Consider the following 14024-nt stretch of genomic DNA (forward strand, 5'->3'; position numbering starts at 1 on the left):
GTTGACTTTTATGTTTCCTTTTACTGCTGCTGTGTTACGGAGTTTGTCATAATAAACATCATTGACTTTTATCCTGGTTGTCGTGGTCACGCCTTCGGGCAGTTATTCTACATGTTACTTACATGTCTAGGGGTCTGATACAACCTCCCAGGTTCCGTTACATCTCAGCCCCTACAACTGAGGCTGCCTCCCGTCAGCTCAGGCCCTCAGTTGTGACACATCAGTCAGACACAAGTCAAAATCGATAGTTTGTGGCTCTCCAGAAAGAAAGTGTGCCACAGGGCTTGCCCACTATTGTTTAGTCCTAGTCTCTCACTCAGCTGTTCTTTCAAACATAGTAAGATAAGCTTCAACATCATTACTCTGGATTTTCTTTTGAAGAAAGTGACTTGTCTGTAAGGAGCAAATGTTAGTTAGAACAAACAGGCTGCTAGTCATTGTACCACCTTTCTTAAGGTCTTGTGGTCTTGGGGGCCGATTCAACATTAGTCGCTGAACTGCGGATATTTCTAAACAGCAATTTCTGCACTTTATGTGTAATCACGCTGGCCTCAGCGTACATGTGCATGGACTTAAATTGAAAGCAATCACAGTCTAAGTGCCAGTGAGGGGGTGGTGATGGGGCAACATTGTGGCAGATTTTAGGCATCTAGATGGCATTGGGGGGTGTTTGGACTGTTGGCAAAGGCTGACCACAACGGCTGCATGGCATCAAACACACCTGCTGCAAATCAAATCATGGCAGCCCAGCGACTGCATTCGCAGATAGGCTGCGAAGGCAGGTGGCTAATCTAAAGATATGAGTGATTCGCTGTTTAGCAAAGCACTCATATTTTAGCAGGCAGAAGGAACCGGCATGCGGGCAGCATTGTCCTGTGCTTGGAGTCCGCGTACATGCTAGTTGAAGGAGTTGTAGTTTTGTGATTTTTCGCATAACTACAACTCATACTACTTTAGCCCCATGGTGCTGTTGCTCACAAAGTTGATTGAGAAGAACTTACTGTTGCTTTTGTTTTTCCTTCAAAGTGGCTTGCTGCACCCAACTGGTTTCTTGCTGAGTGATAGCCTGCAGCAACACCTTAACAATGTCCTTCGTGTTGTCTTTGGGTATAAGTTTGAAACAGAGACTGGCTTTCCTGATCGTCTGCTGATGTAACATTGATTTAACAGTATATGAGTTGATGCCCAAAACAACAGATTGGTGTCTGTCACTTTAAATTTGAAACAAACTTTTTCTGTTGCTACATTTTTCATTGTGTTGTTTGCATTTGCTTCCACCAATAGTGAGGAGATCAGGATAGAGGTGACCTCTCATGGGGTAGCTGGGCACCTCCAAACACACTACAGGTAGAAAAACATCACATCAGTTCTTCAATCAAGCAATGGCTAGTTTTATTGTGCAGTATATAAAACAAAATATAAAATTAAATCATAGACTATCTGGGCACTAACTAATCATCTATAATTATAGATAATAATAGATTTCCTCTCTCAGGCTGGTAGGACCTAATGCCCCTACCACAAAGGCATATGCACATTACTTTATGTCAGTAAACCACAGTTTCTAATAAAAGGCCGGCTGCCTCTTTCCCCAGGAAGTGTGACCCTGAGCCAAGCCCCGACAATGCTTATATCAGCCATCTATAAGTGCAGGCACTAATTACCCTGCTGTCAGGCTAAAGTCCTAAAGAACTGAAATGTGCCTCATGGATGGAGCCCTCCCTTCTTTCTCACATCCACCTCCCCACCAGGACACATTATCTAGCTCTTACTCTGCCCAAACTCTAATCATGTCTGTTCAGCAAAACAGACATATCCTGGTGCTTTAAAATACATAGGCATAAAACCTGTGACAAACATATCTCCCGTTTATCACTTTACCAGTGTTGCTATCATTATATATGTCCACTTACCATGGCTAATTGTCTCACCGGGGGCTATCCTATTAGCCTCAGGCAGACAAAACCAAATCCCTGGAAACAGCCTTGTTTTCTTACAAAGACGGGGCTGTTCCTACCAAAAACACACAGATTTCACTGAACCTGTGTGTTTTGGTGAGAACATTTATTTATTTACAGGTAGCCTGCAAAATAATATTGGTGAAACATCTGGAAAAATCATAAAACATGTCCGTCTGATGTTTCTTCTCAGGTAATTGGATACCACCCTAACTCTGAGGAATCCATTTTGAATTCAGTTTCCTACTTTAGCTTATAATTGACATTCCATGATGATTATAACATATGCTGCAATATTTTCTATGTTCAGCAATTTCTACTTTACCTTGTTCCTCTTGAATTATATGCTTGCATGTGTACCAACCTTGTTTATAAATGACTACTGGCTTGTGTGCCAACCCCGGTTTCATTGTTGTACAGTACCTGCTTGTTTGCCAATGATGCTAAATTCTGACTACTCATCAGCTGGTAACCCACTAGTGTATAGATGTAACTTACCACTGATAAAAGGACCTGAAGATGTTTTCAAATTATTGGGATCATACTAATCAAATTATGTGGGCAAATTTAGATATTAAATCATCCAGAATGTGAGACTGAACATTGTTGATAAACAAAATCTTAATGTAAGAAAACTGTATATCTACTAGGTCAAAAGAACCTCTGTTTATATTATGGAAAATATGCACATTTTTGGAGTGACCTCCATCTGTTAGTATAGTGTAAAATACACCAGTAAGTGTTAAATTGGGGTGGTATTCATGTGACCTCCGGTCAGCTGACTGACAGTCACATGACCTCCTCCACCAGCCCGACGGTCACTATCCCAATGGTCGGCATGCCGACCAACAGGGACTATTTCCACTCGTGGGTGTCCACGACACCCATAGAGTGGGAATAGAACCCGCGGCGACCGCAGGTCGCCACCGAGCCTGCAGCGTGGTGAGTGCAGTGAGCCCGCATGGGGCCTGCTGCACTCTCCCCTCCCCGCCGGGATCCCGGCGTCAGTATGCTGCCGGGATCCCAGCGTCGGTAAGCTGACCGGCGGTCTCCTCACCGCCGTTCAGCAGTACTACACCCGTTAAATTGGTGCCTCATGGTATGGTGGATAAAATATGGTGCACAGGCACAGCAGATATGAAAGTGACTGTCAGGCCACACAAAGAGTCCTTAATCCGGTCACTGTATTTATTAGTATACAGCTGTAACAGTATATGCGGGAATACAGTGGTGGTAATACAGCGGTGAAAGAAGTAACACAGCACTGGACAGAAACAGTGGTAATAACCAGTGACATATTTCACAACAGGCATTAAAGGCACATGCCACAGGATCGCCAATTGTTGACGGAGACAAAGCAGGCTGTTCCCCCTCTTCACACACTGACTGCTGCATCTGAGCAGCAGGCCCTTGGTTTTTTACTTGGTGAGCCCGAAAGGGAGACTGAAGTCTGAGCAGAGGGGAGGAGCTACACAAGACCCAGAGAGCTGCTGTCAGAGAGAGAAATGGAACTGCTGCAGATCCCTGACTGTTAGGTAGGCGAGTGTGTGTCTGTGTGGGTGTGCATGTGTAAGAGCAGTGTTTGTATATGTATGTAAGTGTGCAATGTGTATATGTGTGCAGTAAGTGTGTGTATATATGTGTGCAGTAAGTGTGTGTATATATTAGAGATGTACGGCTGGCACTTTTCGTGTTTTGTGTTTTGGTTTTGGTTCTAATTCCTCTTTCGTGTTTTGGTTTTGGCTTGGTTTTGCCAAAAAACCCTTTCGTGTTTTGGTTTTGGTTTTGGATCTGGGTGATTTTTTTTAAAAAACATAAAAACTGCTAAAATCACAGAATTTGGGGTAATTTTGCTCCTACGGTATTATTAACCTCAATAACATTCATTTCCAATCATTTCCAGTCTATTCTTAACACCTCACACCTCACAATATTATTTTTAGGCCTACAGATGTAGCCACCGTTATCTTGATTGGCTGAGACGTTTGTCCCGATCAGGCATACGCAGCGTACTGGGGCGCAGGGAGGCGCGCCTAGTCACAGAGATTTGTGCCCAATCGCACGGAGGCAGACAGAGCATTTGGCGTTACCTTTACGTGTAATACCTGCGATCATCCACCAGATGTCACTTTTTACAATCACTACTGCGAATGCGTGTGGTCTCCCGTTAAATACAATTCTGAAATATATAGTAAGGACTACTTTACTAAGGCGTCTCATTATGCTGCATACAGTAAATACTCATTATGCTGCATTATTTAATACAATATATACGGTACAGACGCAAATAGTACAGCATACAGTATATGATCCATTTACAGTACTTTATGAATATTTGAGCGTCCAAGTCCCGCAGACAAAACAACATAAAACCAGTAGTGTACACTGTCGCAAATGGACGCGTTAGAAGTTCACTATTGCCTATTGAGATTAGGGATATTGGGGGTCATTCCGAGTTGTTCGCTCATTATTATTTTTTCGCAACGGATTAGTCGCTAATGCGCATGCGCAATGTCCGCAGTGCGACTGCGCCAAGTAAATTTGCTATGCAGTTAGGTTTTTTACTCATGGCATTACGAGGTTTTTTCTTCGTTCTGGTGATCGTAATGTGATTAACAGGAAGTGGGTGTTTCTGGGCGGAAACTGGCCGTTTTATGGGTGTGTGTGAAAAAACGCTGCAGGAGTGGTTCTACTGTTAAGCTTTTATGCACCATACAGTACACATACATTCTGTAGCAGGGCAGACTCAATAGAAATGGCTACCACCTGTGACTCCTTGCCCCATGGAGGCTCTAGGCTTCGGAGCAAGTAAAAGCCCAGATTTTGCAGGCTACGGGGCAATGTTGAAGGGGCGTCACAATCCCCTAGCTAAAATACACAGGGGCGATAGGGATTAGCGAGGTCTATGCACATTATGGTACATCAGACTCGATCGCATAGCACACTGGCAAAATGTCCGCCGCCCCTGAAATCCCACCACGTGGCAGGCAGCGCTCGGATACCCCCATCACCCTTCCATTGAATGTATTAGAGAGAAAATAAAATAATATTAACGTGAATGTCACGGGAACACATTAAAAAAAAGGTTGGCACTTCCTTCCCATTGGTGTTGGTTTATGCCTTAGGGGACTCGGACGCTCAAATTTGTATTTCAAAGGCACAGTATTTTCCACCGCCTCCCCCTACCCCCATCGCCCTCCCCCCCTGGGAGCCTGCACAGGTCATGCAGTAGACAGGGAGGCATAGAAACATAGAATTTATCGGCAGATAAGAACCACTTGGCCCATCTAGTCTGCCCATTTTTTTTTTTACATTATTTTTATCTCTAACCTTATTTGATCCTTATTTCTTTGTAAGGATATCCTTATGTCTATCCCATGCATGTTTAAAAAAACACATCAGGTCCCACTGAGATTTGAACTCAGATTGCTGGATTCAGAGTCCAAAGTGCTAACCATTACACCATGGAACCTCTCTAGCAGGCAGTTCAGGTTATGTGCAATACACAAACGCCGAAGATCTACAGTATTGTTTTGCTGAGTCAGAATACACTCATTTATACTCATTACTGCTGTGTATTTGCATTTAGCGTAAAGAATTGCTCCTGCAGATTTACTCTGATTTATGTGAAACTTGTGTGCTCCCTTCCATTGAATGTCTTACAAAGAAAAAAAATAATATGTACTGTAAGTGAATGTCACGGGAACACATAAAAAAATGGAACTTCAGGACTCGAACCCTGGACCCCCAGCATGGGAGGTGGGAGCCTTCATCGCTAGCCCACGACGCCTCATGAAAGGTTCACTATTTCAGGTGTAAAAGTACTGCAAAGAGTGACCACTCCCCATTGGTGTTGGTTTATGCCTTAGGGGACTCGGATGCTCGCATTTAAAAAGCACGGTATTTTCCACCATCCCCATTATGCATTAGGAAACTCAGACGCTCATGTACATGTACAGTATTTCAAAATCACGGTGTTTATGCATTGCACGTTCTTCCTTTTCCACAATTATTTGCGTCTCCATACACATACTCCACACACATACTCCATACACAAACTTGCGTCTGCATACACAAGTGTTTTAACATTTTCGTTTGTGTCTGTATAAACTACAGTATTTACAGTACTGTATATTGAGAACTCTCACCGTCTGACCATTGGTCACCATCTACAGGATTAACATTACAATCATCACTGACCAATTGCCAGAGCTGTAGATAAGTCCGCCGCTATATGATGGAAAGTACTGGATTAGTGGAGCATTAGCCTCCCAGTGGTGGAGATGTGTAATGCATGCTGAGTATCTAGTATCGCCTCATCGCGCCTGCCCGTGATTAAACTCAGCAAGCTAAGCTATCGCCTTAGTGTGACTAAACGCCTGTCTAGGCTGAGAAACAGTCAAGATAACGGAGGCTACATCTGTAAAAGTTGCAGCAAGGTGGCTGTATGACTAAGCTAAGCGACACAAATGTGCAGCACAAACACCTGGCCAATCTAGGTGTGGCACTACAGTTGCAGACAAGATGGCACTATTTAAAAATTAGTCCCCAAACAGCACATGATGCAAAGAAGTTAAAGAGGTGCAATTAGGTAGCTGGATGGCCAAGCTAAGCGACACAAGTCTGTGGCACAAACACCTGGCCCATCTATGAGTGGCACTGCAGTTACAGACAGGATGGCACTTAAAAAAACTAGTCCCCAAACAGCACATGATGCAAAGAAAAAAAAGAGGTGCAATGAGGTAGCTGGATGGCCAAACTAAATGACACAAGTGTGCCAAAAAAACACCTGGCCCATCTAGGAGTGGCACTGCAGTTACAGACAGAATAACAGATTAAAAAAATAGGCCCCAAACAGCACATGATGCAAAGAGGTGCAATGAGGTAGCTGTATGACTAAGCTAAGCAACACAAGTGTGCGGCACAAACACCTGGCCCATCTAGGAGTGGCACTGCAGTATTAGATAGCATGGCACTTAAAAAAACTAGTCCCCAAACCGCACATGATGCAAAGAAGAAAAAGAGGTGCAAGATGGAATTGTCCTTGGGTCCTCCCACCCACCCTTATGTTGTATAAACATGACATGCACACAAACCAATCATTTCAGCAACAGGGTCTGCCACACGACTGTGGCTGAAATGATTGGTTTATTTGGGCCCCCACAAAAAAAAGCAATCAATCTCTCCTTGCACAAACTGGCTCTACAGAGGCAAGATGTCGACCTCATTATCATCCTCCGATTCCTCACCCCTTTCACCGTGTTCATCCTCCTCACTGAGTATTCATTTTTCCCCACTGGAATCCACCATCACAGGTCCCTGTGTACTTTCTTCAGGCAATTGCTGGTAAAGGTCTTCCCGGAGGAATTTATAATTCATTTTGATGAACATCATCTTCTCCACATTTAGTGGAAGTAACCTCTTACGCCGATCGCAGACAAGGTAACCCGCTGCACTAAATTGGAGGGGGGGCAACTTAGGTAAAATGAAGGGTCCAAATTGCCTCTTTTTCCTGCCAGTATACGTATGGACTGTCTGACATGCCTACTTGGATGCTGTCACTCATATAATCCTCCACCATTCTTTCAATGGTAACAGAATCATATGCAGTGAAAGTAGACATGTCAGTAATCGTTGGCAGGTCCTTCAATCTGGATCAGATGTCAGCTTTCTCTCCTGACTGCCCTGCATCACAAGGGCTAGGAAATGTTATCCTTTTCCTTGCAGCCCCAGTGGCGGGAGAAATTGAAGGAGTAGCTGTTGACAGGTAATGTTCCACTTGAGTTGACAGTTTACTAACCAGCAGGTCTTTGCATCTCTGCACACTTGTGTCTGCTGGAAAGAAAGATACAACATAGGGGTATATTTACTAAGATTCGTAATTTCCGAAAAAAGGTCAAAGTTCAATCACGAATGACATCGACAGTGTAAAACTGCAACTTTTTGAATTGATTACGATGGATTTACTAAGCTGTCGTATTCGGGTTTTTTCTTTTCTTCCGATGTCGATGTCATTCGTGTTTTTTTACCTAATTTTACGGCAGTGATTAGCAAAACACTGCCGTTTTTTTTTACAATCAATCTCGGCTGGATCTGTGTGATCCGTGCTGGGGTTCGTATATTTTTTTTTTAAATTAAACAAAGTAAAATCCAAAAAAAAATTGCGTGGGGTCCCCCTCTCCTAAGCATAACCAGCCTCGGGCTCTTTGAGCCGATCCTGGTTGCAGAAATATGGGGAAAAAATTGACAGGGGTTCCCCCATATTTAAGCAACCAGCATCGGGCTCTGCGCCTGGTCCTGGTCCCAAAAATACGGGGGACAAAAAGAGTAGGGGTCCCCCGTATTTTTAAAACCAGCACCGGGCTCCACTAGCTGGACAGATAATGCCACAGCCGGGGGTCACTTTTATATAGTGCCCTGCGGCCGTGGCATCAAAAATCCAACTAGTCACCCCTGGCCAGGGTACCCTGGGGGAGTGGGGACCCCTTCAATCAAGGGGTCCCCCCCCCAGCCACCCAAGGGCCAGGGGTGAAGCCCGAGGCTGTCCCCCCCATCCAATGGGCTGCGGATGGGAGGGCTGATAGCCTTTGTTGTAAAATAAAAGATATTGTTTTTAGTAGCAGTACTACAAGTCCCAGCAAGCCTCCCCCGCATGCTGGTACTTGGAGAACCACAAGTACCAGCATGCGGCGGAAAAAATGGCCCGCTGGTACCTGTAGTACTACCACTAAAAAAATACCCAAAAAAACACAAGACACACACACCGTGATAGTATAATTTTATTACATACATACACACATACATACATACATACTTACCTTATGTTCCCACGCAGGTCGGTCCTCTTCTCCAGTAGAATCCAAGGGGTACCTGTTGAAGAAATTATACTCACCAGATCCAGGGGTCCAGGCTCCTCGGAAAATCCAGGGTTAATCCACGTACTTGAAAAAAACAAAAAAAACGGTGTCCCGACCACGAACTGAAAGGGGACCCATGTTTGCACATGGGTCACCTTTCCACGAATGCCAGAAACCCACTTTGACTTCTGTCTAAGTGGGTTTCTTCAGCCAATCAGGGAGTGCCACGTTGTAGCACTCTCCTGATCAGCTGTGTGCTGCTGTCCTCACTGACAGGCAGCACGCGGCAGTGTTACAATGTAGCGCCTATGCGCTACATTGTAACCAATGATGGGAACTTTCTGCCCTGCGGTTGACCTAAAGTGACGTCACCGCTGAGCAGAAAGTTCCCATCATTGGTTACAATGTAGCGCATAGGCGCTACAGTGTAACACTGCCGCGTGCTGCCTGTCAGTGAGGACAGGAGCACACAGCTGATCAGGAGAGTGCTACAACGTGGCACTCCCTGATTGGCTGAAGAAACCCACTTAGACAGAAGTCAAAGTGGGTCTTTTGTCCTTTCCAGAGCGCTTAAAAGGATGGGCTAGGATGCGACCGGCGTCCGCGGACTCCCGTAGACCCGTGACTTTGCAGCTTCTAATAGAGTTGCTGTGAGTGTTGCCTCGAATTGAGACCTCAGTGTTCGAGGTTGCCCTATTTTGTTGTGTTTTTGCCCTAGCTTTCTTTGGGGCTTTCCGAGTGAGCAAGTTAGTGGCGTGCAGTATGTCATCTCGTGAGTCCGGTATGCTTTACGGAAATGTGCGCCTGCAGGATGGCCTGTTGCTCAGTAGGATTGTGCGGTCCAGGACAGATCAAACAGGTCGGGGTCACTGGGTGTCCTTGGAGGCCCGGGAGGATGCGAGTGTTTGCCCACTGTGGCTGGCGCAGGAGTATCTCCGGTTGAGGCCTTCGGGTGGCGACCAGTTGCTAGTGCACACGCACGTTGGCCCGCTGACTAAATTCCAATTTGCTGCAGTGTTTAAGAAATGTTTGGAGGCGCTAGGCTTGCGCGGGGCGGACTTCGGTACCCAATCCTTTCGGATTGGGGCTACCCATGCCACCGCCACGGGCTCCTCCCCGGTGGCTATTCGAGAGCTGGGCCGTTGGAAGTCTGCCTCCTATAAGTCTTATGTTCGTTTTGATAATATTTAAGTGCGCCTGTTGCGCTAACCCAACTCGTCGGTTTTTGAACGCTTACCGTTCAGGAATCGAGGGTGTGAAGTGAATTTTTACATTTTCCTCCAAGGGGGCCTATTTTCAATTGGCTGTTCTCTGAAGGTCAACGGTAGGTTTTTGAGTTTTCTCCTTCACTTGGGTTATTTCTGTTTATTGCATTTATCTAAGTTTTGTGTTCAAATTTCTGATGTTAGGGTGTTTTTCTTTTTCAGCTGTCGTTGATTTTGGGGAGCAAGTGTGGCTGGTTGGCCATTCTTATATTTTTTGGGCGGCAAGGCATCCTATGGCACTTAGGGCGGCTGATGTTTTTGGGTCTAGAGAGTTGCGTTGGTTAGGTGTCAGGGGCATGCTTTGGGGTGATTTGTTGTGTCTCCTTTTTCCCCATGAGCGCCGCTGAGGTCACCCCAGCTGTATTGTCCTGCATTTAGGCAGCAATGATTTGGGCCCAGTTAAAGGCATCAATTTAATTTTGTCCATTAAGGCTTATTTGGTGTCGATTCGTTGTCACTGGCCAGGAGTCCGTATTGTGTGGTCTGAGATAGTTTCGCGTTTTCATTGGTGAGGTGCAGTGCATTTCTCGGCTCTGGAGAAGGCTCGCAAGAAGGTGAATTTGGTGGTGTCTCTGATTGTTAGTGCCATAGGTGGAGTAGCTGTCAGGCATCCTTTACTTGTGCTGCATAATAGGCAGTTCTACATGGAGGATGGGGTTAATCTTTCTCCGGACAGAGTTCAGTTTTTCCTGGAGGATGTTTTTGGTCCTTTCCGTCAGGGCTCTTTAGTTTGTTCTTGTTTGCTTGTTCGGATGGCGGTGGCGGTTTTGTTAAACCTTTGTAGCAGGAAGTCGCTACCAACCAGCGGTCAAACTGGCATAAGTGGTCATTGTGGGGCAACCTCTTTAGAAGGACGGCAGGTGTGTCCTTCTTTTGCGGTTGGACATTTAGACGTTCCCCTGCGGGAACCGAATGTTTGCCAGAGAAAAGAGTGGTGAGGCCAGCACAATGCGGGTTATGCAGGAAGAAGGCGGGGTTTGGGTACTCCCCTCCTTGGTTTGTTGGATTTCATCTAAGTGACTACGAGCTGGTGTCTGGTAGCAACTTTTCCTTTGCAATCCTCCAATCTAAATGTAATTTTATAATCTAAATGAATTCCAAGTTCAATTACAATTATAGTTTAAAGAGTTGGTCAGCGATCAATAAATTTCGTCTGACCTTTAACTCCAGCTACTGTGTCTGTGTCTTTATTTCAGTATGTGTCATTTTAATTTAGTGATAAACTAGCTTAAGAAAGGTTTATGTTAATCACAATAAAGTTATGGGCGCCTTAGATTAGCTGAAGGCTGCATAAGTCTGAGGCCATATAAGAGCTCAATTTTTTGTGATTGGTTGTTTTATGACTAAGCAGTTGCTAGGTAGATCATGGTTTCCGTTTTTTTTCCCCTATAGGATCATAGGGCTGTCCGTCAAGTTTTAAGGGGTTGGTCTCAGGATAATATATAATGCATAGTCATGTGCCTCAGACTTCCTCTTGCCATTATTGTATGCCCTCCTGCCCTCCCTGATTATTTTTTATTTGTTCTTGTCCTCTACAGTTGGCTATTTACAGCCAGATTGGCGGGAAGTCGCTACCAACCAGCGGTCAAACTGGCATAAGTGGTCATTGTGGGGCACCCTCTTTAGAAAGGACGGCAGGTGTGTCCTTCTCTTGCGGTTGGACATTTAGACGTTCCCCTGCGGGAACCGAACGTTTGCCAGAGAAAAGAGTGGTGAGGCCAGCACAATGCGGGTTATGCAGAAAGAAGGCGGGGTTTGGTTACTCCCCTCCTTGGTTTGTTGGATTTCATCTAAGTGACTGGAGCTGGTGTCTGGTAGCGACTTTTCCTTTGCCATCCTCCAATCTAAATTTAATTTTATAATCTAAATTAATTCCAAGTTCAGTTACAATTATAGTTTAAAGAGTTGGTCAGCGATCAATAAATATTGTCTGACCTTTAACTCCAGCTACCGTGTCCGTGTCTTTATTTCAGTGTGTGTCATTTTAATTTTGTGATAAGCTAGCTTAAGAAAGGTTTATGTTAATCACAATAAAGTTATGGGCGCCTTATGATAACATTTACTTTTTTACATAATAATAATAATAATAATAATAATATTTTATTATTATTATTATTATTTGAATAAAAATAAGATACAGCTGAAATTATAAATGTTTTATCAAAATGTTAACTAAATCTTTTAAAAAAAAAACACATTCACATTATCTATAAATGAATAATTCATAAACATAAAATGAAATGAATGTAATGCACAGGTTCTCAAACTCGGTCCTCAGGACCCCACACTGTGCATGTTTTGCAGGTCTCCTCACAGAATCGCAAAATAAATAATTAGCTCCACCTGTGGACCTTTTAAAATGTGTCAGTGAGTAATTACTACACCTGTGCACCTGCTGGGTTACCTGCAAAACATGCACTGTGTGGGGTCTTGAGGATCGAGATTGAGAACCTGTGATGTAATGTATCTAATAACATCTTGGTGCAATTTAGGGGATGTAGTTATGTGACCGTCGGTCAGGAGACCACCGTTCACATTACCTCCCCCTACATCCTGCACCCTCACAATCCCGACGGTCGGCATGCCAACCAACCATCAGGGACTATTTCCCCTTGTGGGTATCCACGACACCCATACAGTGGGAATAGAACCTATGGCGACCATAGGTTGCCACCAAGCCCAAGATGTGGCTAGCACAGCTAGCCCACAAGGGGCTTGTTGCGGCCCCTGCACCGGCATACTACTGCCAGGTTGACAGCATCAGTAAACTGACCGCCAGTCACACAATACACACCTGTAATTCATTACCAATATTGATATTTATACATTCTTGTGCATACCTCCCAACTGTCCTGATTTTGGTTGGGCAGTCCTGTTTTTCTGGGTCTATCCCACTGTGCCACCGGTGGATCGCAGTGTCCCGCAGTGAGGGGGGTGAGTTCGGAGACCATCTCTTTAGCAGAGCAACAGTGAATAGATGCTGTGTGCATGCTCACAGTGTCTTTTCACTAGGAGAGAGGGACAGGAGTCATGCCAGCTGCACATGGAGTGCTGGGCATGCACCCACAGTGACAGAATTTGGGCATAGCCAACAATTGCGCAACCCTCCACAAAGCCATGCCCCCTACCCATGAGGCCATGCTCCCTAGTTTTGTTTGTGCGCTGAAGGTGAGTTGGGGGGTATGGCTTGTGGCATAACAGTGTTGTAACAATTAACCTTTTGTGTACTTTCTCACAGGATGTTAGTAAAAATCCAAGTAATATATCTTATTTGAATAATTATAGTCCTCACATAAAGTGCATCCAATTAATTTAATCCATGTCCATTTAAAAATAAAAAAAAATACTACATTCTGTAAAATACAGGTATAACTACTCTAAACATTAATATTTTATACAGTACATTGAGAAGATATTCATATATAAAAGTTATACATCCTGTATATACATGTTATTAGGCATTTTTTTTATCATTCAAGGTTTTAACAATTGAGAGCTGTGATCAGCTTTAAAAAATAGATTCAATATGTTCTCTATGTCATCCAAAAAATATATAATTACTTTTTTTATTACTTATTTTTACTTATTGTTTTATTAGTCAATTGCACGGAATCTGCCGCTTGAGTTTGTTTTCCCTTCCAGTCCATTTTCCTAGTGAAACCACTAAGATCCTGAGTTAGAGTTGGGCTCTTGACTGGATCCACTTAACAACACTGGTCAGAACTAAGCTAAATGAAGTTATGTGGTCTAATGACAACCACAATCATTCAGTGCAACCTTCTGGACAAGTAAGATTACTGAACAAGAAAGATAAATGATATGGATAGAAGACAGAAAAAGCAAGGGAATAATTGTCTTTTCAATTAAGTTATCTTAATGTTAGGGTCTCCTGCCCTGTGCTGCCACGTCGTCATGGCAACCGGGAGACAAGTGCTAGCGGAGTA

The 14024-nt window shown here is 44.2% G+C and overlaps 1 non-coding gene across 1 annotated transcript; it reads right to left on the bottom strand.

Moving 5' to 3' along the window:
- Positions 1–5358: 5358 nt before the first annotated feature.
- On the bottom strand, positions 5359–5430 carry TRNAQ-CUG (transfer RNA glutamine (anticodon CUG)). Its single transcript has one exon. It is a non-coding gene; the product is annotated as a tRNA-Gln (tRNA).
- Positions 5431–14024: the final 8594 nt, after the last annotated feature.

Source organism: Pseudophryne corroboree, chromosome 7 (assembly GCF_028390025.1).
Source record: "Pseudophryne corroboree isolate aPseCor3 chromosome 7, aPseCor3.hap2, whole genome shotgun sequence".
Taxonomy (NCBI): Eukaryota; Metazoa; Chordata; class Amphibia; order Anura; family Myobatrachidae; genus Pseudophryne; species Pseudophryne corroboree.